The sequence below is a fragment of the Lolium rigidum genome, chromosome 4 (assembly GCF_022539505.1).
Source record: "Lolium rigidum isolate FL_2022 chromosome 4, APGP_CSIRO_Lrig_0.1, whole genome shotgun sequence".
NCBI classification, from domain to species: domain Eukaryota; kingdom Viridiplantae; phylum Streptophyta; class Magnoliopsida; order Poales; family Poaceae; genus Lolium; species Lolium rigidum.
In genome coordinates, this window is record NC_061511.1 from 70,680,417 (window position 1) to 70,693,926 (window position 13,510).

General features: G+C 50.1%; 1 long non-coding RNA gene and 1 other non-coding gene across 2 annotated transcripts; one reads left to right on the forward strand and one right to left on the reverse strand.

Moving 5' to 3' along the window:
- The first annotated feature begins 1,816 nt into the window (after positions 1 to 1,816).
- Positions 1,817 to 9,117, forward strand: LOC124705353. The gene is made up of 4 exons (XR_007003971.1): positions 1,817 to 2,274; positions 2,638 to 2,817; positions 3,993 to 4,118; positions 7,189 to 9,117. It is a non-coding gene; the product is annotated as an uncharacterized LOC124705353 (long non-coding RNA).
- On the reverse strand, positions 6,187 to 6,326 carry LOC124650737. Its single transcript, XR_006987160.1, has one exon. It is a non-coding gene; the product is annotated as a small nucleolar RNA Z247 (small nucleolar RNA).
- Positions 9,118 to 13,510: the final 4,393 nt, after the last annotated feature.

Genomic DNA, 13,510 nt, shown 5'->3' on the forward strand with positions numbered 1-13,510 from the left:
GCTCGCACAGGCTAGTTGCCGAAGGCGATCTTCCAGCACCCCGTGAGAAATTTCCTTTGCGTGGATTACAATCCAGAACAGCATTCTTCTTTCAGCATGGAAGAAGCTCCTCCTACATTCTCTTCAACAGGTATCTAGTACTGGTACAACTTGAATCTGCAATCTATTCATTATTTCTGTCAATAGTCTAGAATACAGAGTAGACAAGATTAGAAAAGAACAAACAAAGAGTTTAATTTATGATGACCATAACCCTTTTTCCTCATCAGTCTTAACAGCAAAATTAAAGTGTATGCTATATTCTCCTTTGTGTAGATCATGAGACCACTAACGTGGGAGAGACAGGTGCTAGTAGAGATGATCAGTACATCAAAAGGTTAAAACCAGTGATAGGGATGGAATTTGAGAATGAACATATGGCATATGAGTTCTACAATACGTATGCAGGACATGTAGGTTTCAGTGTCCGGAAATTTTGGCATGATAAATCCTCAACTAATGTTATTCGGACAAAGAAATTTGTATGCTCAAAGTCAGGTTACAAAGACAAAAACAGTACTTCTGGACCATGCCAGCGGAAGCGAGCAGATACAAGAGTTGGTTGTAAGGCCGAGATGACTATCAAAATAAGTGAAATTGGAAAATATGTTGTAAGCAGCTTTGAGGATGCTCATAATCATGACCTCGTAACTCCAAGCAAAGCCCATCTGTTGCGATCTCAGAGAAGAATTACAGAAGCTCAGAAGGCCCAAATTGACATATTGAATGACTCAGGTATTAGACCTAAATCAGGTCATGAAGCGATGAGTAGACAAGCAGGGGGTCGACAAAGTCTTTGCTTCACTCGAAAAGATTATAAAAACTATCTTCGATCGAAGCGTATGCACTCAATCCAAGAAGGAGATACAGGAGCCCCGTTGTAGTTATCCACAACATTTGATGTGCTATAGTAAATAAATCCATATGCTACAAGGGGAGAAAGCCGTACATGGTTAATTAAGTGATGAACTATCGCTCACCTTTCACGTCGATGCCGAGCAGAGCTCCATGCTCCTGCAGTCAGTACCTAGCGCCCGCTCCCCCTCTCCTTGTGCGCTTCCTTGCCGCAGCGACGGCCTCTCCCGCATCCAGGCGGCGAGCGCACAACGATTTGGCCCCCGAGAAGCTCAATCGACAGTGCACTTCCGTGGTCGGGAGCTCAATCGACAACGCTGCAGCGCAGGCTCAATCTCCGAGGCCGCAGCCGCAAGCTCCGTCGAGGCCGCCGCCACTGCAGCGAGCTCCGTCGAGGCCGCCCCGCGAGCTCAATCGCCGAGGCCGCGTCGCGAGCTTCGTCGACGACGCCGCCGCGAGCTCCGTCGAGGCCGCGCCGCGAGCTCCTTCGAGGCCGCCGCCGCGAGCTCAATCACCGAGGCCGCCGTCGCCATTTTCTCACGAAGCTCAGCTCAGTGTAGCAATGTGTGCAGGGATCTCCTTGAGTAGTCAGAACAGAAGCGAGGGGATAGGAAAGTTTCAGAAAAGAAAAAACGAAAATACATTATTTGAGAGGTGGGACCTGCCAGGACAGGTGTCTCTTATTTATTGGACCTGCAGGATAGTGCGTGCAGGGCTCCCTGCAGGAGAGCCGAACCCAGCTCTAAGCACCCACGCTTGGAGCGCTCCCTTGATCTAGGGGTTGCTATCGTTGGGCCTACAGGAAAGGTTTACCGCTTGGATGCGTCAATTTGGAAGTCGGTGGTTGCTTCGTGTGGGCCTGTGGTTAAAGTCGGTTCCTCAAGAGATTGTGCGGTCGTCATTCAGCGCGTTCCATCTCCACCTCTGTTTTTCGCTCTATTTCTCGCCTTATCCTCTTCCTCTTCAATATCAATTCTACTAGCCTCCACCGCCTCCATCTTTGCTGCTCGCTGGCGCGAGTTAGCCCCGGTCTCCACTGCTGATTTCGGCCGCCCTGCATTATGCCCCAGCACGTACACTCGCGGCAAACCCTAGCCGTTGGCGTTCGCGTTGGCGATATGCGGGCTAGCCGTTGGTAGCGGTGGCTCGCCCCTGCACTACAACCCGACGACCTGGTTCTGTTCGTTGCTGTTTTGGCACTACACCTCCTCCGCGGCTGAACGTCGCATGGGGAGGCCGACGAGGGCCCATCAAAGGCGGAGGAGGCACTGATGGATGAGGAGAAGCGGGGCATGTACGCCTCCATGGAGAGCTTCGTCGGCAACGGTTAGAACGGCTCGGGGCTCTTCACTGATCCCCCGTCGACAGACTCGCATCTAGGTTCGTCTCCCGGGAGTTTTTTTCTTATTACAACAGCTCCGGTTCTAGATTGATGGTTGTTGTCGGTTTGAGCAAAGGATAGCAGAGAAGGAGCATTAATTCTTCACCACCGAAAAAACTTAGACTTCCCTATTTTGCATTTTCGCAGCTTGATCATTACTACATGTTGCCTGACGTAAATAATTAGTCCAGTTTCAGCTTTCTTCAGTATGTGTTCTATTGTGTCCATTTGTGATATACACATATTGATTTTCTGCTCAATCAGGCTAGGCCGGGCCTAGCAGTTTCTAAGTGTTGCGACACTCATGACCTTTATGTTGGAATTTTGTTTGTTTATTAAGTAGACAATGCCATTTTTTTCAGATGAACTTTCTTATCTTAATGGAAGCACTGATATATAGTCATAGTTCAACCTACGCGGAACAGATGTTTGAGGGTGGATTGAGGATTAACGAGATCCATTATGATGCAGATCCTCAAATCAACGTACGATAGAGAACATATAAATCTCTGGCTCTAATTGTATTTAATAATGGGCAGGAGGTGAGTTATCAGGCCATGAGTATGTAAGTAAATACGTATGTGGCTCTACTACCTTGGATTCAGTAGAAATCATGGGTCAAAACCTCAAGACTATATAACTTCATGACTTTAAAACTATGTTGTTTAAACACCCCACCAATTGTCCTATCTTGGGAGTGTGAAGTGACATGCTCTTAATAGGTGTTCCGTGGACTAGCTTTTTATTCTTCATATCTCAAATTTTGAACACTGTATCATGGCTTCAGGTCACCGTGTTCTTGTGCAGCCTATGTTGCTGCCCTTTCCCCCCTCTGTACTGCCTCTCCCTCGACTACGCCCAGTAATTCTCCCGGTACATTCGGTGTATCTACGGATGTGTTGACGGTACAGAGGGGAGTCGCCGTACGGCGTGTCGGTACACCGACGCGCTTTACATGCCGGAGTCGCTCCGGGAGTTCGCCGCGGGCGGGCGGTGGTACCAAGAAGATCCGCCGCTCAAGCCGATGAGCGGCGGCGACTTCGAGAAGTGGCGCGCCGAGTGGGAGCGTGACCGCGCTTCAAAGGCGGCATGGGCGGCGCGTATCGGCAGCACCAGCGGCGGAGGAAGCGGAGGAGATCCGCGAGCCGGCCAGGAGGAAGCGGAGGAGGCAGAGGAGGAGGCGGCGTTCCTGCAGGCGGTGGCCGCATCCGAGAAGGATGCCGCCGAGAAGGCTCGGGCGGAGGCAGAGGAGGAGGTGGCGGCCATCGCCGCCGTCAGGGAATTCAAGGCGCGGGAGGCTGCCGCCAGGGGGCCGTTCGTCCCATTCGTCATCCTTGACGATTAGATAGGATCGCGCAATGTAGGATCTCGCAATGTATGTATGATCCGTAGTATGATCAATGAAGATGAACTATCGATAAAGTTCCCGGGGTTTTAATTTTAAAAAATACGGAGCGAAATACGGGGTCTGCTAGACGGAATGGTTCTTCCGTGAGCAATTTTTTGATACGGGGCGAAATAGTCGCGTTATACGGGGCAGAGAAATACGGGTTGTGTTAGACATGCTGTAACTACTTTCAGCTTATACTTCTATAATTGTATGGAATGGTAATGCTTTGCTTTATACCCGAATATCAATTAGTTCAAACGCTCTTATTAAAACTAGGTTTATTATCTATAATTCTCCAAGGTTAAGTCAACCACGAATCAATTTCAGGTCCTCCAAACATAGTTTGGAAATTTAAATTAGAAAATGGACCACACTGGAGAATAATTGTCCGTCAGGTGCAGATGGAGTGCCGCGTGCCGGATTTCTTGCCCATCTAATCTATTGTGTCAGGAAGTAAGATCTCTTTTAATCATATCGTATGAAATGTATATGTAAATCTTTTCAAAGCTAAACTTTAATATTGCAGTTTCAGTATATGTCTTTCATTTTCTTCCTAGGAGCTTACGCCATGGTATAAAATTTAGCAATGTGGTTATTCTGATTTTTCTTGCAATTCATCTAAATCATTATGTAGTCCATAAGCTTTTATGCAGATCTATCAATGGTAAAGGGAGCAGGTTATCTATCCACTCTCCAGATCGAGTCTTTCCAGGTCGCATACGAACCCCTTCCCGCACCCCCTCCCGACCCCAACTGCCTCCCGCCGCCGCTGCCGCAGGTAGCACCACCGGGCAAAGACCGCGGGGCGTGGCGGCAGCCCTTCCTCGTTGCTGCGCTGGGGACGGCAGCCGGAATCCCTCCTCGACGCTGCGACCGGATCGGATGTGGATGGTGTTGGGCGGCGGCGGCCATACCTTGGTCTGCGTTTCGGTTCCCCGCCTCCCGTCGGCTCCTCGCCGCGGCACGCCGGAGGTGGCTGGTGGTGGGCGGCGAGCAGGTCCTTGATCTGCGCCACTACCCCCTGCCCGTCGCCGGTGCGTGGAATTGATCTTGGGCTTCTCCCGCGGCACGAGGTCGCCCGGGGCAGCAGCCTTGGGTTCGACGGTGGAGGCGTCCCTCTTCTTCGCCGGAGATGGTCAGCCTGCGGATGGTGGTGGTGGGTCTTTCGATCTATCACCGCATTCTGGCGGCGAGGTGGAGAGGCATGGAAGCCGGCGACAACTGTTGTCACCGGTGGAGGGCTGGCTATCGGCTGCGATGGTGCCCAGGGCGTGCGCGGTGTCTCCGAACAACGCGATCTGCGCTTGGTGTCTCCGTCGGCAATTGTGGCCAGCCTGGGATGGTCACCGGCGTGGGGGCCCGACCTGAATAAAGGCGGCGGTCCTAGGGTCTCTCTTGGGCGACGATGAAGACTTACCTGAGGTTTGCTCTTCTCGATCTGGCAGGAGTGTTGAGTTTCGGAAGGCGCCGCCAGCGAATGTAACAATGTTTTTTTTTGCCTGGAGTTTGCTGGATCGGTGGTATTCGGTCGTGCGCACCCATACTTTTATTCCGGCCGATTGGTTCTGGAGGGAACGGCGCAAAGCTCTGGTCTGTGTTAGCATCAAGAGACATTTTGGTCATGATGCAGTCAGATGAAGGGAATAACATGAAGGCCGGAGCGGAGGAATAGCTAAGGGAGGTTCAAGTCTCCGCGTTGTTGAGGGACTTGCTTGGTGTCCCGGGCTTCGCAACAGTCATATGGAAGTGGGGGCGGCAGCACAGGTGAAGTTCATAGTCCTACCTTTCAGGGTGAAAACCCAAGGTCTGGCCTTAACTGGTTGTGCCTGGCAGTTGCCTTGTTGGATTATCACGAGTAAGTTTCTTAACAGAAAGAAGATTACGAGTGACCAAAGGAACATGCAAAACATCATTGAGACGGAGATTATGAGATGGAGTGGGGAGAATGCCTTGGCCAACATGATGAATTTGCATACCTGCACCGTTTGCAGCGTGCACTTGGTCGTGGCCGATGTAGGGCTCCCTCACGGTAAGTTTGTCGAGGTCGTTGGTGAGGTGGTCTGTGGCTCCAGTGTCCGTGTACCATGCTGGATCGATCGGGTAGGAGGGAGTGTGGCCTTGAGGTGCCGGTGCATGGGTAGCAGCAGCTTGGCGAGGAGCGCCACCGTCATCGTTCCCGACGCCAAGAAACTCCCGCTTGAAGCGCTTGAAGGAGCGTGAGGCAATGTGCCCCAACTTGCCGCACAGTTGGCAAAGTGGGCGATTGCCATTGCCGGAGTTGTTGGAGTAGCCGCCACCACTAGGTGGGCGGGAGCCATCGCCGTTGTCGAAGGAGGAGGGCGGCGAAGATGGTGCGCGGGAGAAGTTGCCACCCCCATTTGGTGGCTTGGTCGGTGGCAGGGGCGGCCATCGGCGCGGTAGAACTTGCCCCCACCGCCAGGCTGCTTGGAGCCAAATGATAGGTTGGCGGAGAACTGGTTGATGTTGCCGCTGAGCTCCATCTTGCGTGACTTGATGCGGAACTCGGTGCTGAGCAGCTGGGCATAGAGATCCCGCATCGGCATCGGCGTCGTCTGCGCCGTCACCACCTCGACCAGGGCATCGTAGTCGCTGTCCAGTCCTGCAAGGAGATAAGAGATAATCTCCTCATCCTCCAAAGGTTTACCGATACCTGCTAGGATGTCGGCGAGGGTTTTAATCCTGTTGAAGTAGCTGGACATCGGTGCATCCAACTTCTTGATCCGCGATAGCTGGAATCGGAGCTGCATGGAGCGCGTCGTCAACTGCGCCGCAAAGCTATTCTCTACGGTGGTCCACGCCTCCCTGAACGTGATGGTCGTCATCAGCATCCCGACGACACCTTCAGAGGCGTTGGAGAGGATGAAAGACATGATTGCCTAGTCCTACTGCATCCACGCCTGGTACGCCGGGTTCGGCATCTTGGTTGGAGCGCCGGCATCGCCTGCCCTTTGGTTAGGGATGAGCTGAGCCGGGCAGGGGAGGCTGTCGTTGACGTAGCCAAGAAGTAGATGGCTTTTGAGCATAGGGAGAACATGCACGCGCCAGAGGAGATAGTTCTCCGGCGAGAGCTTGACGGTGTTGACATTAGCGAAGTTGTAGAGCGGCGCGAGAGCCGCCGCGTTGCCGCCGGTGTTGTTGCTGGCGAGTCCAAGGCCGCTCGAGAAGATGTTGGAGGCAGCATCGGATGTGGAGGAAGAGGAAGACATTGTAAGCGTAGATTGGATTCAGTTTCGCTCTGATACCATATACGAAAACGTGAGACAATGAGTTTGGAGGCAAGTGCGTAGCTCTCCAAGGGCCGGCTGTCATGCACTTTTATATTGATAGTTAGGGTTTACAACTTGTACAACACGGTCAGATCTCAACAACTATTGATCTAATCTATACGGTTAGCATATACAGATAATTACTGTGAGATACTAACAGCTACATAACAATATACAATATATTCTAACAAAATATACTGACGGCACTGTTCGTTATGGCATGCTTGCCTCTACAGGAGAACCTCGGAATTACCTGCAGCTCTCAACGATCCTCATTGGCGTGCTGCGATGCAAGAAGAATATAATGCACTCATGGAAAACAAAACATGGACTCTTGTTCCCTCAAGCACAAACAAAAATTTGATAGATTGCAAGTGGGTTTATCGTATCAAGCATCGTGCTGATGGTACAATTGATCGTTATAAGGCACGACTTGTTGCAAAAGGCTTTAAACAAAGGTATGACATTGACTATGAAGATACCTCCAGTCCAGTTGTCAAAATAGCTACTATCAAAATTGTTCTATCTATTGTTGTCTCTCGTGGTTGGAGTCTTCGGCAGCTATATGTCAAAAACGCGTTTCTTCATGGTGTTCTGGAAGAGGAAGTCTACATGAAGCAACCACCTGGTTTTGAACATCCTGATGCTCCACATCATATTTGAGACTTGATAAAACTCTATATGGACTCAAGCAAGCTCCTCGAGCATGGTATTCTCGGCTGAGTGCCAAACTCCAAGATTTTGGGTTTATTCCTTCCACGGCTGATACCTCATTATTCCTATACAACAAGTCTGGTGTTACAATCTTTGTCTTGATTTATGTTGATGACATTATTGTGACAAGCTCCTCTGATCGTGCTATATCAGCCTTACTTCAGGATCTCAGTGCTCACTTTGCTATCAAAGATTGGGGTGATCTTCATTTCTTTCTCGGTATTGAAGTAAAAATGACTGCTGATAGTCTCCTCCTCACACAAGCAAAATATGCACATGATCTTCTCGTCAAAGTTGGCATGCTTGACTGTAAGCCAGCGCCTACACCCCTGTCTCCATCCGAGCCACTATCATTACATGAAGGTACTCCTCTTGGTCCTGAGGACAGTTCTCAATATCGAAGCATTGTTGGTGCTCTTCAGTACCTCACTCTTACTCGTCCAGATCTGTCTTTTTTGGTTAACAAGGTCTGTCAATACCTTCATGCTCCCACCACTGCTCATTGGACTGCAGCTAAACGTATACTTCGTTATGTTAAAAATACATCGCAGCTCGGTATTACCTTCAGAAAATCTTCTTCTACACTTCTTAGTGCCTTTTCAGATGCAGATTGGGAAGGATGTATTGTGGATCGACGCTCCACTGGAGGTTTTGCTATTTTTATTGGTCCAAACTTGGTCTCATGGATTGCTCGGAAGCAAGAATCAGTGTCCCGTTCTAGCACTGAAACTGAATACAAAGCGTTGGCGAATGCTACTACATAATTAATATGGGTGGAACCTCTTCTTCATGAACTTGGGGTACGCATTCGAGAGAAGCCTTGTCTATGGTGCGATAATCTGGGCGTCACATATCTATCGGCAAATCATATTTTTCATGCCCGCACAAAGCATATTGAGATAGATTATCACTTTGTTCGTGAACGTGTTGCACACAACCGTCTTGATATTAAGTTTATCTCTACCAAGGACCAAATAGCTGATGAGTTTACTAAGACTCTTCCTGTAAAAAGCTTAGATGAGTTTAAGCGTAATATAAACCTCTCCCGCGCTTTAGATTAAAGGGGGATGTTAGCATATGTAATATGGTACGTGTATATGTACGGAGTAGTACTCCGACTATACACGTACATCTCATGTATTGCCACGTAGGGAGCTTTCCTCTACTCTATATAACACGCAACCGATGGTCCGAGAGGGCACGCATCGTTCCACCAAAACCAACAATCACATGGGTTCAATCAGTTCTTAAAGAATTGGGAGTTCCTCAGCCATGAGCACCAGTTCTATGGTGTGACAATTTAGATGCTACCCACCTTACCGCAAATCCCATGTTTCATGCGAGGACTAAGCACATCGTGGTCCACTTCCATTTTGTATGGAAGAAGGTGGCCCATGTGCTCTGGTGATCAAGTGGCGGATGCATTTACCAAACCTGACACCAAAGTGATGCTTCAGAAGTTATGTCGCAATCTCAACCTTGTAGGTGGCTGAGATTGAGGGGGAATATTAAACGATGAGATAGCATCGTATCCCATGTAATCTAGCATGTATTATGGTAGTAGTTATTAGCTACCGTGTATAGCTTATCACGTATCAATCAGATTAGGATCTGATCTCATGTATACTTGTTGTACAAGCTGATGCTAATATATATAGAGGAGACCCTGCGGGGAAGATCACGGCAAAACATTCTCCTTTGACTACAATCGAGGGACTACAATTTCTCAAGGAAAACGCTTGCCTTCCTCCGGAGGATCGCGTCTTGCGCGTCCTCCGGGCGCGTGGCCGTCGGATGCGATCGCATCCATCGGCTGCCTGCAACTGCAACGCTCCCACGTGCACGCTGCCAAAGAGAACGAACCAGCGCCACGCGTAGGTCCCACCATGTTCCCATCCGTTCTTATCCTCTCCTTTGTGAGTTCAGTCTTCCACTCTCCCATCGTCCTCACCATTGACTCGATTTGTGCAGCCCAGCGCCGCCGTCAACAATCGTCGGCGAAATCCGCCACGTCGCCGCCGTACTCTCACCGCCGCCAAAAATTCCCGAGAACCGCCACCTCCTGATCCCTACACACACCGCCACCATGAACTCCTCCGCTACCACTTCTCCATGGCCGAACTTGCCGCCGATGTCCCCGTTGTCCGTGCGCACCACCTCTCCATGGCCAACCTCGGGAGCTTTCCGCGACGCCACCGGCCAGGAACCACGACGCTACCTGGGGACGCCGAGGAACTGTGAGCCGCGGCCGCCTCCCCCAACCAGGGGCACCGCTGTCGCGCCTTCCTCTGTCCTCGACCTCGGTCTCCCGTGCTGCTCCAGGAGACCCACGGCGGCTGCTGCAAAGGGGATGTCGGTGATGCTACTGATGAGGGAGGACCTTGCTACCGAAGGCGGCAAGAGTTGCTACCCGGGCCCAACGATGCGGGCTCCTCCGTGCGGCGGCCGGCGTTGCTACATGCGGCGGCCGGCACCGAAGGCGGCAAGAGTTGCTACCCGGGCCCAACGATGCGGGCTCCTCCCTGCGGCGGCCGGCGTTGCTACATGCGGCGGCCGGCATTGCTACATGTGGCACCAGGCGTTGCTACATGCGAAGTTCGGCGTTGCTCCCTGCGGCGCCCGACTTTGCTCCGTGCGTCGGTCGGCGTTGCTACATTCGAAGTTCGGCGTTGCTACCAGCGGCGGCGGGCGGCGTTACTCCCTGCGGCGGCTAGCGTTGCTACATGCGGTAGACATTGTTGCTCCCTGTTGTGGCCGGCGTTGCTACATGCGGCGGCCGGAGGAACGCGTCCCTCGCAATGGTAGCATCGGCAGCGGCGTAGCATCAACACCGTCGGCTCGGAGCATCTGCAACGGACGGTCGGAGCATCGGTGGTGGCCGGTCGTAGCGTCAGTTGTAGCAGTGTGCTCCGTGATTCGGCAGCGGTGCTACACGAGGTGGAGCTCGAGCTGGATGCAGCAATGGCGGGAGAGTCCGTATGGTAGGATGGTTGGAGAAGAAGCTGGGAGGGAGGCGCACGACCATGGGAGTAGGGGATGGAGTAGGAGCGCTATTGTTTCGGTCCAGGGCCGGCGGCGATGCTTCGGGAATAAACAGCGTTTTTTTATCGTGCGAAGGCAAGTGGGAACGGTAAATGTGGGGAAAAGTACACGTGTCAATCGCTGGACCCGGGGGATAGAAGCGTTTGATCCCCCGGGGGACGCTCAACACCGCCCATTTCTCAATCCAGGATTAGTGACGGAGGCAGCTACGTGGCTGGATAAAAAGTGCCGGCATACCCTACCCATATTGGTGGATACCCACACATATTCCTACCGTTGCTAAAAATTTCATCGTTGCTTTGAAGAGGAATTGAAGAAGAATTTGTACTGCACCTGCCATTAGTTTTAATTTTCTTATTTACCAAACTTATTTAGGGATAATTTGTACTGATTTATTGCTTATGATATTTTGGTAGGTGTCTGTTGGAAACTTCCGAGAACATTTTTGTGTGTGCCAAATTGTAAGTAATATTTGCTAAGCATGTGGTTATTGCAAATTATGCTAAATCTGACAAGAAGAAATTTGTTGATCTTATCTACTAAGGCGCCCATGTGACCCGGACTTTTGGCTCATGGGTGCTCCCCACCCCCATAGATCTATCGTTCATTATTGCTTTGAGATGGGCCTAGGGAAAGTAGGGGAAATTCAAGCTGAAATATGTCTATTCGGAATACACTGCTATACAACTGCCTTGAGACTTGACATTACCCTGTTTGGCCTGGCCCGCGTTAGCAAAGGAAGCACTAGGTATTTAATGAGTCTGGCACGGTACATGTTAGAACAGGAATCCAGAATCAAACCTGAGCCAAATATCCCACCATATCAGTCTGCCAGAACCTTCTCTAACCGGAGCTCCGACGACGAGGACATTGGAGGCCATGCTCTGCTCCGACGAGGAAGAAAAAAAACTTTATCACGGGTAGGAGAGACATCATTATCCGGTACTGCTGCGAAGAGACTGGATCAGACGGCATCAGGTAAACCCGAGTCTAATACTCGTTGATTGTTCATTACACCCGCCGGTGTTCTAGTAATCTTGTGTTCTATCTGCAGGATGACTGAATTTTTCTCAGAAGAGGGTAATAACTTTGGAAGACCATTGGTTTACGGTGGCCTTGCGAGCTATCACAGTGGTTGAGGAAGACAAGCTCGAGTCTTCCGCTGACAGTACAGATTATACAAGACGCAGTAATCTAGTTGACTGACAAAATGGACCACGAAGTTTTGGAGTCCCACTTGTCGGTCAGGCAAATTATTGGTAAAATGTGTGGGTTGAGGCAGACATCGGATCCTCTGCTGTGCAGAGAGGATGCTCCTATGTGAGATGGCCATAACGCGTGTATCTGAAGGTTGCATTGATTTTTTCGTCTGAAGCTCTTGCCCATAGTAGTTTCCATGATAAATGTGACATGACGTATATCCTGGTCACAAGATGCTTAATTGTGGCAAAAACGAGTTACTACTTGAACGAGGAGCTTGATAGTTCTTGTAGATGTTCTTCTTCTTGAGCTTGGCAAGTATGAATAGCCTTGGTAGTCTTCCTCCAAGTAAGAAGATGAAGCAAGGAAGATGTTTGTTGTCCTGAACAATTTCGGAGCAAGGAAGAAAATGAAGCAAGGAAGAAGATGAAGTAATGGATCAGATGGAGTAGCTGTGATTTGTGGTACAGGGATCAGCTATTATGAGGGCGCTGCCCAACGGCATTGTTGACTTTTGCGGGACGAAGCTCCTGCTACGGCTCTGTCCAAGTGGGCTAGCTAGGTACGGCAATGTGTGAGGATACATCAATATAACTGAGCAATACACTGCACTATACCTACATATTGCATGGTGTACAACGTGGTCTCGAGACAGATGTCAACCAAAGCCATGGGGTGGTGTGGCACCCGAGTGCTCCTTTGTAATTCTCGGCGCCCATGGTATTATTCTCTTATGCACCGACAAGCTGGTGATTCCTGACCGCATGTAATCAAAGATTTTGCATTCCTAGTCAGGTGGAGTGATTATTTTCGGATGTATGTTTTGCTTTCCTCGCACCAATTATTTTCATTATGCCTGCATGTTCCACGCCGGTTCTTAGACACCCCCTCTCTTTAAGCGAAAGAAAAGGGAGTTCATGGCTATAAATAATCATCGGAGGTTCTTATCGATAATCCATGTGCATATATACGCACAGCAAGTGAAATTCAACAGGGTGAGGAGGTCACTCTCTTGTGGCACAAAAACTTCTAGCTCATGAACATGTAGCAATATGGCGTGAATGCAAGATCAAGATATTATTCTTCTTCTTATTTTTGCGTCTTCTAGTCATGGGTTTGGGAGTCATCATGATTATTAGAGCATCCCCACTCGTTGGCGCTCCCCACGCCCAAATCCGGCGAAATTTTCATCCGGATTGGACGAAAATTTGGCCTGGGGAGCGCCGAAGTTCCAGCCGCCCCCCCCCCCGGAAGAAACCCCCAACCTCGACCATTTAACATATTTCAAACAAATTCGACATAAAATTTAACAAGTTCGGCCAGCAAGAGTCCGAAAATTGCTGAAACAAATTCGGCGATAATCAGTACAATGTTTAACAAGTGCTGAAACAAATGAAGCACACAATTTCACAATTTTTGAAATAAATTATGACAGGCTAGTTGGCGTCGGTGTTGGCGTTGCCTCGGAGCGTCCATATGTGCAGCCGTTTTTGTGACCCATTTACATTCTCTGCCACGCAAACGAACAGTTCTTCCATTTCCAATGCATGCAGTCAATGCTTCCAAGCATCCCTGGAAAACCCCTAGCTTCATTTGTTGCAA